We start from the raw sequence: 18766 nt of genomic DNA on the forward strand, positions 1-18766 counted from the left end.
GAATTGTTAAATTAGTACTGATTTCTCAACAATCATCTAGGCTTACAGTAAGAGTAAGGGAGCCAGAGGGATTACATTTTCAGCACTTGGCAGAGGAATAAGTAAAACTTTGCTGGAAGAATTTGCAAGAAATGCTCTTGGTATATACATACATTCTCAGGAAAAGAGTCTCTAACAGCAATTTTATGGGAATTGAGACTATAGGCCTTCCAATTTGAAGCATACTTTGCCAATCAGTTGAAATCTTAAATTATTTTTCTAGCTTGCCATTTCAATATACTATTGTCTAATGTACGTTTCCTCTTATGCTTTGTTTTTTATAAAATTGATCTAATTCCTCTTAAACCATATGTAGGGTTTGAGATTATCTGTTTTGTGTTTATTAATTGTCTCCAGTCTTTAAAAAAACAAGGAATTACAGGCTAAGGCTCATCTGTTTGATGGTAGTTCTTAGTTGAAGGTGCTTAAAGAAACACAGAAGCTTGAGATAATTTTGTCATTTAATGTGAACATAAAAACATTTCCCCCCACCTTCTGAAGTTAATGAACCATTATCTAAAATACAATAAAATAAGCTTGCTTGAAAATATGATGGAATTCAGCAAAGACCTTGAGAATAATTGCTACACTGATGCAAATTTGCAATTGTAGTTGCATTTTTTATCATGTCTAGCTTCTATGGGTTCAGCTTCTAAACCAGATTAACTCTCTCACTGTTATTTATTGTGATATCTGAGTACACTGTGCTTGGTAAATTATTTAGTTCCTTTTCTCAGCCAAAACTATTTCCTTTTGTCTCATAAATTTTTGTTACAGACTTCTGTCTCAAAGTTTGTCACTTTCTATTATTACAGGGTTAAATAGTTCCATAATTTTGTCACAGATTATAAATGGTCTACCCTGTTAGTTGGGTAACAAATTAGCCTTCCACAATTTCTTGGATGCTAACAGAACACGTGAGGCTTGTGAGTCAGCACAAAGAGGCTTTATACTCACAGCACACAATGCATCTTGGCTTCATGTTTACCATGGTACCTTCTGCCCATAAGCCCCATGGGAGTGAAACAGTGTGAGACAGTCTAAAACTTCACCTGTAGTGGCTCTGCCTCGCAGCTGGAGAGTCCAGAAAGTAGGGAGCCTCAATCTTTTATACTGGGCTTGAAACAATCCTTCCTAAACTTTGCTCCTTACAAAGCTGTCCATTGTAGTAAAACCATCCTTGAAAAGAAGCCCAGAAAGTTGTCTCAGTGTCTCAGCTAACAAGAAATGCAGAAATGAGAGCTCCATAGTGTGTTTTCTCCCAGCACCTTATGGTACAAAATTTCTAATCAGACTATTATTATAGGAATGAAAAAGACATGATTGATTAATAATTTAAGGTATTTTACCCTAGTAAGTGTAAAATTTACCCCAAAGAATTTAATGCATTTGTCAATTATTGGTCATTCACACTTTGATGTGTGAACATTTACTATATATAATTCAAAGTTAAAGTATAATAATTAATGGCTTTGATATGAAGGAATAACAAATCTTACCCATAATAAACACCAATAATTGATGAGTACCGGCCCCTAGAAAATGGCTAGACTTACTCTTTGTTAGAATGGAGGAAAGGGATGATTAGAAGTCAAATTACATATGGGTTCCAGACAAGCTTGCCACACACTGTTACCATTTTGATTTCAAACCACATCATTCCTACTTTGACATGAGTCTATGCATTAAAGGCATTAAGAGTGACAACACTTATCTTACATCCTAATGCAAATAGATCAATTCATTTTCTTTCTGATTGACCTTTATCTGATTTTTAAACAATTTTTGCTCTTAATGTCTCTCCATTATCAAAAAGTATTTCTATTTTCTTTATTATTCATTTCCAGGTCAATTTCTCATTTACTATCTCCTCTGTTCTTTCCCCCCACTGATCTAAGGTAAAATTTTACCAGTGTATATTGAGGTGTGCATCTCTTCCATTTCCTTGCTGTGTTGTATAACAAATTACTAGAACAAAATTAATCCCTTAAAACAACACTTGTTACTTCACAGTTCTGTGGGTCAGAAGTCTGGACATGGCAAAGCTAGATTGATGGGTTGTCTGCTCATTTTCTGCTGATGCTGAAATTGAGGTGTGGACTGAGCAGAGTTCTCATCTGTATGCTTTGGAGGAATTCTCTTCCAAGTTCGTCAGATTCTTGGCAGAATTCAGTTTTTTATGGATTGTGGGGATGAGGTCCCCACTTACTTTCTGGCTGCCAGTCAGAGATCCATCACAGCTTTAGGAGGCCAATCCCAATCAGGAGATTCTGATGTTGAATCTTCTTCACTAGGAAAAGTACTCACCCTTCACTAGATTTCTATGGCTGTTTAATGAATTATAAAACACATTCCCACTTAAAATAAGATCCAATTATTAGCCCAAAGTTCTATGTGTCAGCAGTCAGGCAGGCACGGATAAGTCCTCTGCTCGGGGCATCCTCAGGGTGAAATCAAGATAGTGGCCTGAATGAATTCTCATCTCAGGAACCCCTCCCCTCCGTGGGGAACATGTTCCCGAGCTGACACTTGTTTTTGACTAAAGTCTGTTCCTTTTGGTTACTGGACTGAACTGCTCATTCTTTGCTTATTGTACTCCTGGGTCACACTCAGTTTGCAGAAGCTGCTCTCAGGTCCGTGGCAATTTCTATCATCAATGTTTACTCCAGGCTTGCTGGAGAGCATCTCTTTGACTTTCTCTTTTGCGGCCAACCCAAGAAAACACACTACTTTTAAATAGCTTGGCTAATTAGGTCAATTCCACTCAGAACATATCCTTTTTGCCATATAATCTAACATAATCATGAATGGAACGCAATTGTATTTAATCTTTTTTTTTTTTTTTTTTTTTTTGTGGTTTTCGGCCAGGGCTATATTTAATCTTATTCACAAGTTTTACCCATACTCAGAGGGGAGAAAGTTGTCATAGAGTAAGGGTTACTTTAAAATTCTACCTACCACCAGGATAATCTGGTTAGTCCAGTCACACTTAGGATAATCTCCTTTTAAAAAGTCAATTTTGCCAAGTTATGTAAGACAATCATGGGTATGGTATACCACTATATTCATGTGCTTCTATACTCACTTGGAGGGATGGTGGAAGCATATTGCTTATTGGGATTCATCTTAGAATTCTGCTGTTATATGCTTGTTGTATAAGGAATTTGTAAACTTTTATCTCAATCAATATTTAACATGAGACATCTGGAATTTTACTTCTAAACCTAAAGATCAAAAGAAAGTCGTTATTTTAATATTATGTTATCAAGTTATTTTACATCTTCAGTAGCCAAGATTGTCTCCTATTTTACATGGAACAGTGACTCAAAGAGGAATCCTTATTATACAGGTTGTCTATACAGTTTATACACGTTAGACAGGTGTCTAACAGCAAACAGTTTCGTTCCTAGTTTGTTGCCAATTACCAAGTAGAAAATATATTACTACTCTTAAAAATTTAGGGGGGTGGGGCCTTGGTGTGTGTCACACTTTATGGGGGCAAGACATGATTGCAAGAGGGACTTTACCTAACAATTGCAATCAGTGTAACCTGGCTTATTGTACCCTCAATGAATCCCCAACGATAAAAAAAAAAAAGAAAAAAAATTTATATTATTTTACAGAAAAGAAAAATGAATAGACCAGAATTAAATATTGGTATGAGAAAGTTTAATGACTCAATAGAGGACATTTGGTGTATTATTAACTAGAAATTTAATTGAACTGACAACATTTTCTGTAGGAAGCCTATTAGTTATGTATCGCTGAATAACAATGTTACCACAATCTCAGAAGATTAAAACAATGTGAGTTTAAAAGTCTGCAGATTAGAAGTTTGGTCAATACTCAACTGAGTCCTCTGGTTAGGGTCTCAGAGCTCTGTTATCAGAGAGTTCCTGAGATATATTCTCAAGTGGAGGCTCAGTTTGGAAAGGATCCACTTCTAAGCTCACTCATGTTACTGGCAGAATTCATTTTTTTTTTTTTTTATGAAGGTGAAACTAGGGGCCACAGCTTATTGCTGACTATTAGCTAAGTAATATTTTTATCTCTGTTGACTTTCTACGACATGGACACTTACTATGACTAGCCAGTAAGGTGCCTCTAACACAAGTGTATCCTAGCAAAATGGCATCTTACCTAAAGTAATGGAATCACGAGAGACAGGGCATCATCTTTGCCATATTCTGTTAGAAGTAAATTACAGGTCCTCCCCACACCTCAGGGCCTTACAATATACAAAGGCATTAATATCAGGATCCTGGGGAGCCGTGGGCTCTTTAGAGTGTGTCTGTTACTGGAGGACAAAGACTGGAGAGGTCACAATATTTTGATTTCTGGGATGAAAAGAATTATTATGGGCCTTGAATAATAGGTAAAGACTGGAAAGCTGGATTTGGAGGAACTGTTATTATTTTAAGCCCTGCTGTACAAGGTGATGCCATTGATACTAGCTGTAGAATATAGTACCGTAGCAACTACTTCAAATAAATGACCCAGTTCTGCGATGATAGGAAATTCAAGATCAGATTAGTTATGTGCGTGAGCTGGTGCCCTAAAAGTCTGTCCAGTAAATGACTCATACTTCTTCTTGTCCAAAATATCAGGCAAATCACCCAGACTGTTAAACATAAACCCAAACCAGCTTAAACACAAAGGGCTATTAACATAACTAATGAAATTCATACGTAGTTTAAGGAGGTTCACAGTGTTTCAGTGGTAAAACTAACATCATGGGGCACTAATCTCATTTGCCTTTTAAAAATTTGCTGTCTTTAACTGTTACTCCTTGGTAATTTCTTTACTTAGGAGAGAAAAGACCATTTCCATGTTTCTAGGCCCTCATTACACCAAATGCAAAAGCATATCACTCTCCCAGAGCCCAGACTTTCCTGAAAAATCGCCATGATTCCCTGTATAGCTTACATATGCCCCTCTGTACCTATCTCCTCATGTTATTGGCTAGAGAGCTACAAGTGACTAGCCTTCATTGTGTGCTTTCTCCGTGGTCAGATTGCTTTGCATATGATCAGTAAACTCAAAGGCTGAGAGAAAATAAATAAATCCACCATACAAAAAAAGAACAAAAGAAAAAGAAAAAAATGACAGCTATTCCACAAATCTAATAGATCTCAAAGTTGTAATAAAAAGTCATTGCAGTAGTTGTACAGTTTCATATTTGCCCATATATTTTGCTTACAAAACAAGTTTAATTTTGAATTTAATAAAAAAATATTTGACTTAATAATAGGAATACACAGTAGTAAATTGTATGTGTAATGGTAAAGTATATAATGTGTCTTAAAAATGTTTGTCACATTTCATAGGTTATGTTTAATTGGTAATTTAAGAATTTTTATTGAACTTAAAAACGTTTGTCAGGTTTCAAAATGACATTAGATACAATTCCATATGATGACACAGAGAACAGCAATGGATGGACATCTGCATGGAACAATCCATCCCACCTTGAAATTCTTATCCTTAACTGTGTTACTCTCTGAAGTGTTAAAACAGGAATTTCCAGGATTCTCTCGTCTAGAGCAAATCTCCCACACATTATTGTTTGTTTTATCTTACAATTTCTAGAAGAAATCCTGCAGGATTTCATATTTCAGTATGACTAAAGAACAAACATTTTTTAAATATGAGGAGCATACCACAGTGAGCCAACATGTTCAATGAACTAATAAATGAGATTTCATAGCGATAATAGCTTTGCAAAAGAATGACATACTTAATATTGTAGCCATGGAGTACATGTTTATTTCCAAGCACAACTGAATATACTGAATGATGATCAAAGAATCAGTATATAATATTATTTCATTTTTGCTTTAATTTTTTGGTATCTGTATAACCATTACCAGAACATTTTTCACTTTATGTAAAGTATGACTTCTTTTTTGTTCCTGCCATAAATATTCTAATTAAATCCAGATGAATTCAAGGGATTAAAGCAGCGGTTCTCAACCTGTGGGTCGCAACCCACAGGAACTGTATTAAAGGGCCATGGCATTAGGAAGGTTGAGAATCACTGAATTAAAGTATGATGTCCTGGCATATTGAACACTTAAGTTAAAGATACTTAAAAAACAGCATGTGCAAGAAGATCACTTTGACCTTTATGCTACTTCTTAAAAGCAGAGGATAAAATTCCCATAAGAAAGCCTCCCTCCTTATACTCAGAAGACACAATATCTTTATCCTCAAGGACAAGAAATTGAAACCAAGAGAATTCTGTATAGACTTTGATAAAAACGTTTATATTTTAAGGATCTCCCCATAATTTAGTCTCATTTTTCCAATTTACTATGCTTTGCCCAATCCAGCATAGAAGTAACTGATTCTAACTGCTCTTTTGTAGGGGAGGGGTCTTCATTTCATCATGAGGGCATCCAGGCCACTTACAACTTACTTTTCTTTCACGAATCCATCATTTATCAATTTATTTCTCAAACCTACCTGAAATTCTAAGAGGACGAAAGGGAGTTTTTCCATCTCCACACAGTCATGATGATTTCATTGTATTATATGCCAGGGACTATGTTGAAATCCATCCAGATTGTTATACGCTGGGTAGCGACACCATACCTCCTGATTTGCCAGAGACATTCTAATTTTATGCATTTTGAAAATTACTAAAAATTCTTCCTTTTACCTAAATGTTCTGGGTATTATTATATGAGGTCTGGCAATTAAGTTTGAGAACTCATCCTAGAAATGGTGCTATATCCCCCATTGCTAAATATCACTGTTGTCCTTCCCCCTGAGAAGCTATGCACTGACGCCAGTGCCTAGTCCACCCTTCGAAGCAATTTTGGAACTTTTTTCTGGAATAACCAACAGAGCTATTGTTGTATGAGGTCGGAAAATTAAGTTTAGGAACTTGCCGTGGCATGTTTATGTTGGCAGCACTGTATAAAAACAACTCAGTAAGGTTTCATAACCTTTGTATATCAGCATCTCATAGCTGTGTTCGATGTGCAGCAGTGTCTTGTGGAGTGATGTTCATTATTGTTGCATCAGGCAATGACAGCTCTGATGGTCATTACATAAAGAGTTCCAAAGTTGCTTTGAAGGGTGCACTAGTTGCTGACATTGATGCATAGTTTCCCAAGGGAGGACGTCAAAGGTAACCATAGTGATATTCGCAATGAGGTATGTAGCATTTTTTCTAGGATGAGTTCTCAAAATTAATTGTCAGATCTCATAATTCATAAGATCTCCTTGGATCTGTAAATTTTGCATATGTGCCAAGAATGCCAATGGATTATTTTTAATTCCAAATATTATAAAGTTTTATCTCTATTTCCTAAGAATACTTAACAACATCTACCATACTGTTGGCACAACAACAACAGTTGTTTTCCTTTTATCTTTCTTCAAGAATAGTACACATCCCTGGTGGATGCTTCTGTGGTTTATCAAATATCAGATGGCTATACAGTGGGGGAAAGAATCCCTATTAAATAAATGATGCTGGGAGAACTGGGTAACCACATGTAAAAGACTCAAACTTTACCTACACTTCTTACTACTCACAAAAATTGATTCAAAATGGATAAAATATTTAAATCTAAGGCAGGAAATTATTAAAATCCTAGAAGAAAGTGTGGGAAAAAACTCTTGAGGATATCAGCCTGGGGAAAGATTTTATGAAGAAGACTTCTGTGGCAATTGCAACAACAACACAAATTAACAAATGGGACTTAATTAAACTGAAAAGCTTCTACACAGCTAAGGACACAACAATGAAAGCAAATAGACAACCTTCAGAATGGCAAAAGATATTTGCATATTATGAATTGGAGATAGGCTTTGATAACAAGGATCTGTAGAGAACTCAAATTAATCAGCAAAAAAAAAAAGAGATAATCTTCCCATCTATTATGGGGCAAGAGACATGAACAGAGCCTTTTCTGAGGAAGACAGATGAATGGCTGAAAATATATGGAAAAATGCACATCATTTTTAACCATCAGAGAAATGCAAATCAAAACCACCCTTAGATATCACTGAACCCCAGTAAGATTACCCTATATCACAAAATCCCAAAGTTGCAGATGTTGGTGTGGATGTGGAGAGAATGGAACACTTTTACATTGTTGGTGAGACTGCAAACTAATACAACCTTTTTGGAAAGAATTATGGAGAATCCTCAAAACTCAATTCAGATCTCCCATTTGACCCTGAAATCCCACTACTGGGCATCTACCCAGAAAAAAAAAATTATCATAAGGACATTTGCACTGGATTGTTCATTGCAGCCCAATTTATAATCACCAAGATGTGGAAGCAAACTAAATGCCCATCAACACAAGAATGTACTAACAAACTGAATGTATACCATGGAATACTATTCAGCCATAAAAAAGATGGTGACTTTACATCTTTTGTATTAATCTGGATGGAAATTAAACACATTCAGTACCCAGTGTACTGAATACTAATATGAAGCCAATAAATGATCTAATTCATAACCACATAGGAGGAAAAGCTCATTTCAATTCAAGTTGGGGAGAGAGAGAATAAGAGGGGATAGAGGGAGGGGGTTTGGGGTGCTCCCAGTTAATGGGCACGATGCAATGGACACACCTTTTGGGCTCAGGACATAGCTACAAGAGGTACTCTATCTAACAAATTCAAATATTATGACTTGGTTGTTTTTACTTTCACATTAATCTGAAATTTTAAAAAAACTTAAAAAAGAATAGTGCATAAACTGCCTAATGACTATACATATTTGGTATGTCTCTGTTTTGAAGACTGAGTAGGTAAGTAGCTAATCTGCCACTGATCCGCGGTAATTCTAGTCTGTATCCAATCACAGGATGTTAAAGCCATAATAATGAGTATGGCCAGGATAAGAGGACAATGCCTTTGCAACTTGTTCCTAATGAACTAGTCAGTATTCCAAAACTCACTTGGGAGGACTCTATACCAGTATACTAGTTTATCTATAGTAATCATTGAAAGAATATAGATTTATAATTGATGTTTCCTATACAAAAGGCTTGGTTTTGGTTCTGTGACCAATGGGGTATAAAAGATTCCTCAGTAAAAATTTGACATAGCTTCCCTAAGACCAAGATATACACATGCCTATGGTGGTTCATGATCTAAAGAAGAAATAAATCTGCTGTGGCTAGAAAGAACTTTGAAACCTGAACCTGAAATGTACCTGAGTGTTCTTTCTCCTAATATATTGAGTCCTTTGTCTTTATTAAAGCCTTAATTAGGTATACTATGCTGGGCTACTAGGAGTCTTATCTATTATTTGGGTGCTGTGTAATTGCTGCAATAATAGTAGCCATTGATAATTATTGCCTAAATTCATTACATTGTTGGACATTAAGTAGGATGTTATTTTAAAAGTTTTATTTTCATTTATTTGTTTTTAATTTCAAAATATTTAGGGATATGAGTTTCTTTTCTTTCTTTTTGATTCATAGATGAATTGTATAGTGGCAAAGTTAGAGGTTTCAGTGTACCTGTCACTTGAATAGTATTTATTGTACCCTCTAGTAGTTAATTTTTGATCTCTCACCCTCTTCCCACGCTCTTCCCACCCTCTTCTCTTCTTTCTCCAAAGTCCATTAAAACTACTCTACATGAGCAAGTATACCCATCATTCAGTTCCCACTGTTAGTACATGTGGCATTTGTTTTTCCATTCCTGAGATACTTCACTTAGAACAATGACTTCCAGTTCAGCCAAATTGCTGCAAAGGACAATAACATATCTTATTTACCTACTGGATGATATAATTGTATAATTATGATTGTCTCTTTATTCTTCAGTTACCATAAAGGATCACTGGTAATAAAAGATAAATGTTTGACATTTTTCCTTTATTTACCAATTTTCCTATTATGAATTGTTTCTCTAGAATCTTCTACCAATTCTATGTAGATGTGTGCTTAAATTTTAAATATTTGAAGATATTTAGTCAATTTCAAGGACTATTCTTACCAATGTTTAAAATGCCTTGCTTCAAATAATTAGATCCGCTTGCTTCTCCAGTGGATCTTCTTCAGGTTGATAGTGTTTGATATAACATAGGGTGTCCCAAACATCGCCCACAAAGTGGCCGCACATAAGGAAAATGGGAAATTAGAGCTAAATGTATCTTTATTTACAAAATATTCATTATAAAATTTTACAAAGAGGAGGCCAACAGATAAAGAATAGTTTGTAAATATCTTATAAAATTTGATAATGAACACTTAGCTATAATTTCCTATTTTCTTTATGTAGGTGACTTTAGAGACAACATTTGAGACACCCTGCAGTTACTCTGATGTCTACACAACAAGATATTGTTCATTGGTACATTTCCCTCCTCAATGGATTCAGTCATATCACTAAGGAACCTGGTTCTTTTTGTCAAAAAAAAAAAAAAGTTTAAATATTTACCATTTTGAAAAGGTACTTTAGGAAAAAGAATATACTTACCCAAAACCTGTTTGCCTCAGATACTAGTATGGGTGGCACAAGTAATAATGACATTGTTAACACCATTGTTATAACTACTGATAATAGTAGATGCTTTGTGGATGCAGCATTAAAAATGCTATTACTCATGTATGAGATGAAAATTTATACTATAGAACACAATTAGAACCAATTAAAAAGGTTAAAGATGGGCAGCGCCTGTGGCTCAGTCAGTAAGGCGCTGGCCCCATATACCGAGGGTGGCAGGTTCAAACCCGGCCCTGGCCAAACTGCAACCAAAAAAAAAATAGCCAGGCGTTGTGGTGGGCGCCTGTAGTCCCAGCTACTCAGGAGGCTGAGGCAAGAGAATCACTTAAGCCCAGGAGTTGGAGGTTGCTGTGAGCTGTGTGAGGCCACGGCACTCTACCGAGGGCCATAAAGTGAGACTCTGTCTCTACAAAAAAAAAAGGTTAAAGCTATGTTGTATTGGAAGCACACCCTATACTAACAGGCGATAGCATTAATACATAATCCAGGTTGAAGCTCTCAGTTTTCCTCATGTTTTATTCCATGAAATGAGACTTGATAACTTAAAAAAAAAAAAAAAAAACTAAAAAGATGAATTGGTTGGTGAATTACAAGGGGAAAAAAAGTCATGTTTAAGCACCTTTAAATATTATAATTGTCAAATAAAAAATACTAAATAATTATTTATAAAATTCTTAAACAAATTAAAACATATTAGCAATTAAGGAAGAAAGATATTATTGGTATTTTCCTTCAGAAAATAAAAGTAAAAAGAATAGTTGGTAACTCATTCTATTAGGTCTTCATTATCTTAACATCAAAACAAGATAAAGACACACCAAGAAAGAAAAAAACAGAAGCCAAAATGTCTCATGAACAGTAATGCCAATATACTCAACAAAATATTACAATTTGAATATAACCATACATATAAAAAGAATTATATACCATGAATAAGTGGAATTTATTTTAGTATTTAAGACTGGCTCTATATTCTAATATCAAACAATTTATTTTAACACATCAACAGCTAAAGAAGAAAATTTATGTAGTCATATCTATTATTGTATAAAAGTAATTTAACAATATTCAAGAGTAATTCATTATTAAAAACTATCAGCAAATTAGTAATAGTGATCTTCCTCTCATCTTCATCTTGATAAATAGAACCTACAAAATAATGTTAGCTAATTTCAAGCTTATTAAGAAATTAGATGCTTTTGTACAAAGATTAGGAAAAAGGTATGGATGTTCCCTCTCACTTCCAATTCAATATTTACTAAAGGTTCTAGCTAATGTAATGAGAAAAGGAAATAAGACACTTACAGATTAGAAAGAAGGAAAGAAAATGGTGTTTGTGAATGACTTTATTATATATCTAGAAAATCCCAAAGAATCAATAAAAAGTCCTGAAACTAATAAATGATTATAGTAAAGTTGTAGAATATAAGGTTACTATGCAAAAGGCAATTGTTTACCTATACTACAATAGTAAACAATTGGGATTTGAAATTAAAATTACAATGTCATTTATATTATCACACAAATGATGACATACTTGGTTATGATTCTTACAAAATATATGGATATGTGCATATTCTATATGAGGAAAACTATAAAGCTCTTATAGATCAAAAAATATCTAAATAAATGGAGAGGTTTTCCATATTCATTCATAGGAATATTGTTAAAATGTCTGTCAGTTCTTATATCTATAAATTCAATGTAATCCCAGACAAAATCAAAGTAAGATGTTTTATTGATACTAATCAATTGAGTCCAAAGTTTATATGGAAGGCAAAACATCCAGGATAGCCAACACACTAATGAAAAAAAAAAAAGTCTCCAGAGAATTGATTCTACTCAACATCTACATTTATTATAAAGAAGCAATCATCAAGAGAGTGTTGTATTGGTGAAAGAATAGACAAATAGATTAATGGAACAGATTAGAGTGTCAAGAAATAGATGGACAGTGATATAGTCAAATGTTTTTTAGCAAAATTATAAATGCAATTCAATGTGGAAGTAATAGTCTCTTTAACAAGTGATACTCATTTATCTTAAACGTGGGCTATGTATATTGACACTGACATCCTTCCCAAGAGCAGAGTATGAAAAATGGTAGGAGAGTGACGGGGTGGGGGATAGACGAGATACCTGTAAAACCCTTCTCAGGCAGGGGATTAGGGTTGACATCAACAGTCAGAAGGCATGTGGGCAAAATGTATGCTTGGTGTGATGCACCATACATATAACAGAATATTACTGTATCATTTTCAGAATGTCTTATAATTAGTCATACATTATATAGACTTCTCAGTTGGCATTTATTAATCAGCAAATACATTTAAAGTGTGCCCATGTCTCTTCAAGGCTGGATTTTTTTTTTTTTTACCATGAAGTAATATTCTGTTATATGTATGTTCTCGTAAAAATGCATTACCTTGGGCGGCGCCTGTGGCTCAGTTGGTAAGGCGCCGGCCCCATATACCGAGGGTGACGGGTTCAAACCCGGCCCCGGCCAAACTGCAACCAAAAAAAAATAACCGGGCGTTGTGGCAGGCGCCTGTAGTCCCAGCTACTCAGGAGGCTGAGGCAAGAGAATCGCTTAAGCCCAGGAGGAGGTTGCTGTGAGCTGTGTGATGCCATGGCACTCTACCAAGGGCGATAAAGTGAGACTCTGTCTCTACAAAAAAAAAAAAAAAAAAAAAAAATGCATTACCTTAGTCCAATATGAGAAAACCATCAGACAAATCACAATTTGAGGGACATTTTACCAAATACTTGGCTAGTACTCCTTAGACTTTCAAAGTCATCAAAAGCAAGAAAAGACTAAGAGAGTGTCACAGCTATGAGGAGTCTATGTATAGATACAGGACTATTAAATCAACCTGTGCATTAGATTAAAACACAAACTATAAAGTGAGTGTCCATGAGTTAATGCTGATACAAATGAATGACTGAATGCTTAAACAAATGGGGGGAATTAGGAAAAATTTCCTATGCAGAGGAAAGTACAAGTATACTAGGTTAATTAAAATGTGAATAATGGGGGAAACCAGAGGTGGGCATTTGGTAATTCTATACTCCTTTCTGTAAGTTTTTCTGTAAATGTAAGATTGTTCTGAAAGAAAACTAGTTTATTAAAAATATGTATTAGTAATAAAAAATATTATCAAACTTACACAAGAAAAATAACCTAATGACCTTGTCATTGAAAACTTTTCCTATTGAAATTAAAAAATCGTAAAAATGGTTTAAACACCCAGTGAACTCATAGTGAAGAGAAGATTATTAAATAGGAAGATAGCCCTGAAAATTTCAACTAGACAGAGATATAGAAAATGGCTTTTAAAAGAATATTGGCTATGTAGAATAAAAAAATAAGAGTATTTTACATCAGTTGTCTAGTAATAAATTACCTTTAACTTTGGTGACTCAAAACAACACACATTTATTATCTTTCAGTGTTGGTGGGTCAGGAGGCTGGGCGAGGATGACAGTGCATGGGTTCTTTCACAGGCTGAAGTCAACTTGTCAGCTGATGTCTCAAGATGTGACTAGGAGGTAGGAAGGATTCACTTTCAAACTGGCTTATTTCTTGGCAGGATTGTTAGAATAAGGGTTTCAGTCTCTCACCATCCGTTCAGAGGCTTCTCTTAACTCCTCGTCATCGATTCTCTCTAATGAGACCACTGCTTCATCAAAGCCTACAAGTGAGAAAGCCATAGATACAGTCTTCTGCTACAGTAAAAGTCACAGTCTTTTCTAACCTCATCACACAAGAAACACCCCATCACTTTTATTGCATTCTCTTGTATCTCTTGCTTGATTAGAAACAAGTAACATAAAGTTAAGTCCTCACTTAATACCATTGACAGATTCTTGTAAACTATAATTTAAGTGAAATCAATAAAGGAAACCAATTTTGCATAGGCTTATTGATATAACTAAGAGTTGAGTGCCTATGCCATATTTCTGGTCACAAAAAATGTCACCCAACTCCTAAATAAATACCTCAAACACTTCTAATTTTAAATGTTGAAATAAATACCAGATATACATGCATTTTAAAAGATTAATATAACAAGTAAGATAATTATTGACCTGTTTATTCCAGTTCTGGGTCAGTGTGCAAGGAGGGAAACTGTCCTGAGCAAAATGCCATCCCACAGCAGGATGCATTCCCTCACAATCATTGTGAGTCAGACTGGGGCATTTTAGACAAGCCAGTGAACCCAGCGAGCACAGATTAGGATGGATTAGGATGCAGGATAAAACTAGAGTGCCTGCAGAAACCCAGCAGACATGAGGAGAACTTGAAAACTTCACACAGATTGTAGCCCCAGCTGGGACTGATTTTTTTTTTTTTTCCTCATCCATGTTATAACTAAACAACATTGAACAAAATGGTATTATTTGAGGTCCTAATGTACTTTGTATTAGTATAAGTCCAAACTTTAGAGGAATACAGAAGCACTTAAAAACCAGGAGATGGTAAGTCGGCTTGTTACATAGGAACGTATATAGATACATTCAGAGAATCAGAAAGAGGGAATATTGCGAATGAGAATGAGGAGGACTAATACTCTAAGTATTTATGAATGCATCTTTTGTTCAGAGTAAATTAATTACATGAATCCATATAGTAAAGAAACATAGTATGCAACAAATAAGATTAATACACTGAAAAACACATCACAAAAGACACAAAGTTAAAAAAACTATTAAAATCACCAAAGAAAAGGAAAATAACTTTTATTTAAAAAAAAGATTTTTTAAAAAATCTACTAAATAGAAGAAATAATATTTATGTTAACTGTAGATTTTCATCAGCCATATCAGAAATCAGAAAAAAGTAAAATAATATATTCAAAAATATGATGGACAGATGTGGTGGCTCACACCTATAAGCATAGCACTCTGGGAGGCCAAGGCAGATGGATTGCCTGAGCTCACAGGTTCAAGACCAGACTAAGCCACAGTGAGATCTCCTCTCTAAAAATAGATGGGTGTTGTTCGGGCTCTTGCAGTCCCACCTACTTGGGAGGCTGAGACAAGAGAATCACATGAGCCCAAGAGTTTGAGGTTTTTGTGAGCTGTGACATCCTGGGACTCTACTGGGGGCAACAAAGTGAGACTTTGTCTCAAAAATGTGTATATATATGACATAATATCTTTAAATAATGAAATAATATATTCAAAAATGTAGACAAAATTTCAACTTTTATTGCTGAAAAAATGATAATTTGTTGAAGGAATTTCTAAGATTCTCACTCTCAACAAAAATATAAGGTTGCAAGAGATATAGAAAATGTACTAATACTAATAATAGAGCTTGAATTATAATACTACAATATAAAGATAAATAATGTTTGACAAGAGCATGCAACTCAGGAAGAAATTAATCAATGAAAAAAATTCCTTTAGGTCTATACATCACTTGAGAAAAGAGTCATGATAAACTTTAGATTTTGTTGCAAATATATGTATAAATTTAAAGTAACTATTAAAAATAATGGAAATATTTCACTTTCTATTTCTGAGTTCTTTCACTTAAAATAATGGCTTCCAGTTCCATTCATGTTGTTGAAAAAGACACTATTTCATTCTTTTTTTGGTTGAATACTATTCCATTGTGTGTGGGGGTGCACACATATGTATCTTTCACAAGAATAGACATTGGAGAGTCGGAAGTGTGGGAAGTGTGTGGGGTGAGAAATCGCTTAATAGGTACAATGTACCTTGAACAGATGATGTCTTCTTTAAAAGCCCAGAGTTCGCTACTGTGTAATATATCCATCTAATAAAACTGCATTTGTTTCCCTTAAATTAATTCAAATTTTAAAAAATAATGGGAATAGAGATAAAATGTTATAATAATTAAACAAAAGAACACTAAGAGAAAGTTATGTTTGGAAAAATAATGTTTAAATAATCATTAATTACAAGAAAAGAAAATGGATTTAATTTGCCAGAATTAGAAATTTGCCAAAATAGAAATTTTGGATTTCATATAAAAAAATCAGTTAAGATTTTAAGAAGAGGCATTTAAAAGACTAACATATTGAAATGATAAGAACAAAAATATTTTTTATAGAAGGTTTTCCAATAAATTATAGTCAAAATGAAGCTGGCACAACTATAGTACCTTTAGTCAAATTTTAGTTTAATATTAGAAGGATTCTTTTAGAACTAAAGATTTTTATTTCATACTGAATCAAATACAAGTCATCAGTAAGATATTAGAATTTTAAACTTATATGTTTCTGATAAAAAATCTTTATATTAATAAATTAGAAACATACAAATTTATGGAGGACATGATGAGAGAATTTTTTTTCAGTGATTTTTATACAGACATTTGTCAAGAGAGAATTAACATAGGTGTCTATTACTCATTCATCAAAACAGTAAACATAAAATATGTGTGCATATACATATATATGAGATAGTCAATATATGTGGAGAATTATAAGCTTGGTATAATTCACACAGAGAAAACCCTGAATACAGGGGTTTTATACTCTCTGGCTTATAGAGTAACATTTAATTTAAAATATTTGTATCTTTCTGGGCACAGTGGCTCACACCTATAATCCTACCACTCTGGGAGGTAGAGATGGGTGGATTTCTTGAGTTCAGGTGTTCAAAACCAGCCTGAACCCCATGAGACTCCATCTCTAAAAATAGCCAGGCGTTGTGGCAGACACCTGTGGTACCCAGCTACTTGGGAGGCTGAGGCAAGAAATCACATGAGCCCAAGAGTTTGACATTGCTGTGACCTATGATGTCACAGCACTCTATGGAGGGTGACAAAGTGAGACTCTTATCTCAGAAAAAATATGTGTGTCTGTGTGTATGTATTTGAATCCTCTAAACCTCTGAAGACACAGCACATTATCATACTATGTAGGAATAATATAATAATACCTGTGATACCTGAAAGTCTACTACCTGGAAAAAACTGATAATTTTCCACCAGTATCCATTTTCTTTCTTTCTTTAAAAAAGTCTTATTATATAAATGTAGAAAAGGAGATGAATGTACTGTGAAAAAGTAGAGTATGGCAGTGTGGTTAAGTTCTTGTCAGTGAATATTAAATGGAAACAATGTGTGCAACATTTACATTATCTCATTAGAAGTGATTGCTTACTTTTCCTTTGTACTCTTTTCTACTTCCCAAGTGTGCTGGTCAACCAGTCTAATCATCCAATCTAGGAAACATGGAAAGCAATGAGAGTGCAGAGTGCAACAGCAAAACATACAAAGGGAACCTGTAGAGCTTCGTGCCAGGTGAAATGAGCCAGAGACAGAACAACAAATATCGCATCATTTCATGTAATTGTGGGATCTAAACAAATGAAACTCATAGAAGTAAGTAGAGAGTAGAACAATAGTTAACCAAAGGCAGGGGGTGAGTTAACGGAGGGAGGAAATGGGGGGTTGTTGGTCAAAGGACATGAAGTTTCTGATAGACTTGAGAAACAAGTTTTGAGGGCTATTGTATACCAGGTTGCCTTAAATGTCAGATTGGCTTTTTCAGTATTATATTTTTTATTTATTCTTGAACATACTTATGAGAATAAGTTTGAAGTCTTTATCTACTAGTCCATATCTTGGTCATTTCGAGGTCAGTTTCAAACATTGCCTTATTCCATATATCTTATATTTTTTGTTTCTGTCTATAAGATATCATTTGACATCTTACATATGTCAAATACATAACAAAAAATAGAGAATGATAAGTTGTAGACATTGTTGATTCTGCTATCTTTCTATGAAGAGTGAATTTTGTAACTTTGTAGCGGTTGTTTAATCTTTCCGCTTTTGGGGTTTGCATACTTCAGGAAATTCTTCCCCATGGATGTATATATTTTTTCAGTGAAGTTTATACAGACATTTGGGGCTCTCTGTTCTGTACCTCTTTCTCGTCCAAGATGTCAGTCTTTACTTTGCACATCTTCTGGAAGCTCCAACACTGTCCATGATTTTATAAAGCAGGTAGAGCAGCAAATATCCACGTGATTTCCTTCTACCTCAAACTGCATGGACTGGAGAGTACCTACTGGGGAAAAACCACAAAACACAATACCGACTCATTACACTGCTTCTCCTTCAGGCATCAATTTCCTTTAGGATTCTGCCTGCTGTTGGCAACTTTCCAGTAAATTAAGACTTATATTTGTAGGAGGATTAATCTGCTATGAATTTGTCTATCATTACATGGAGCAGAACTCTGCTACTGATAATATTTTG

Source organism: Nycticebus coucang, chromosome 4 (assembly GCF_027406575.1).
Source record: "Nycticebus coucang isolate mNycCou1 chromosome 4, mNycCou1.pri, whole genome shotgun sequence".
In the NCBI taxonomy this organism is placed as follows: Eukaryota; Metazoa; Chordata; class Mammalia; order Primates; family Lorisidae; genus Nycticebus; species Nycticebus coucang.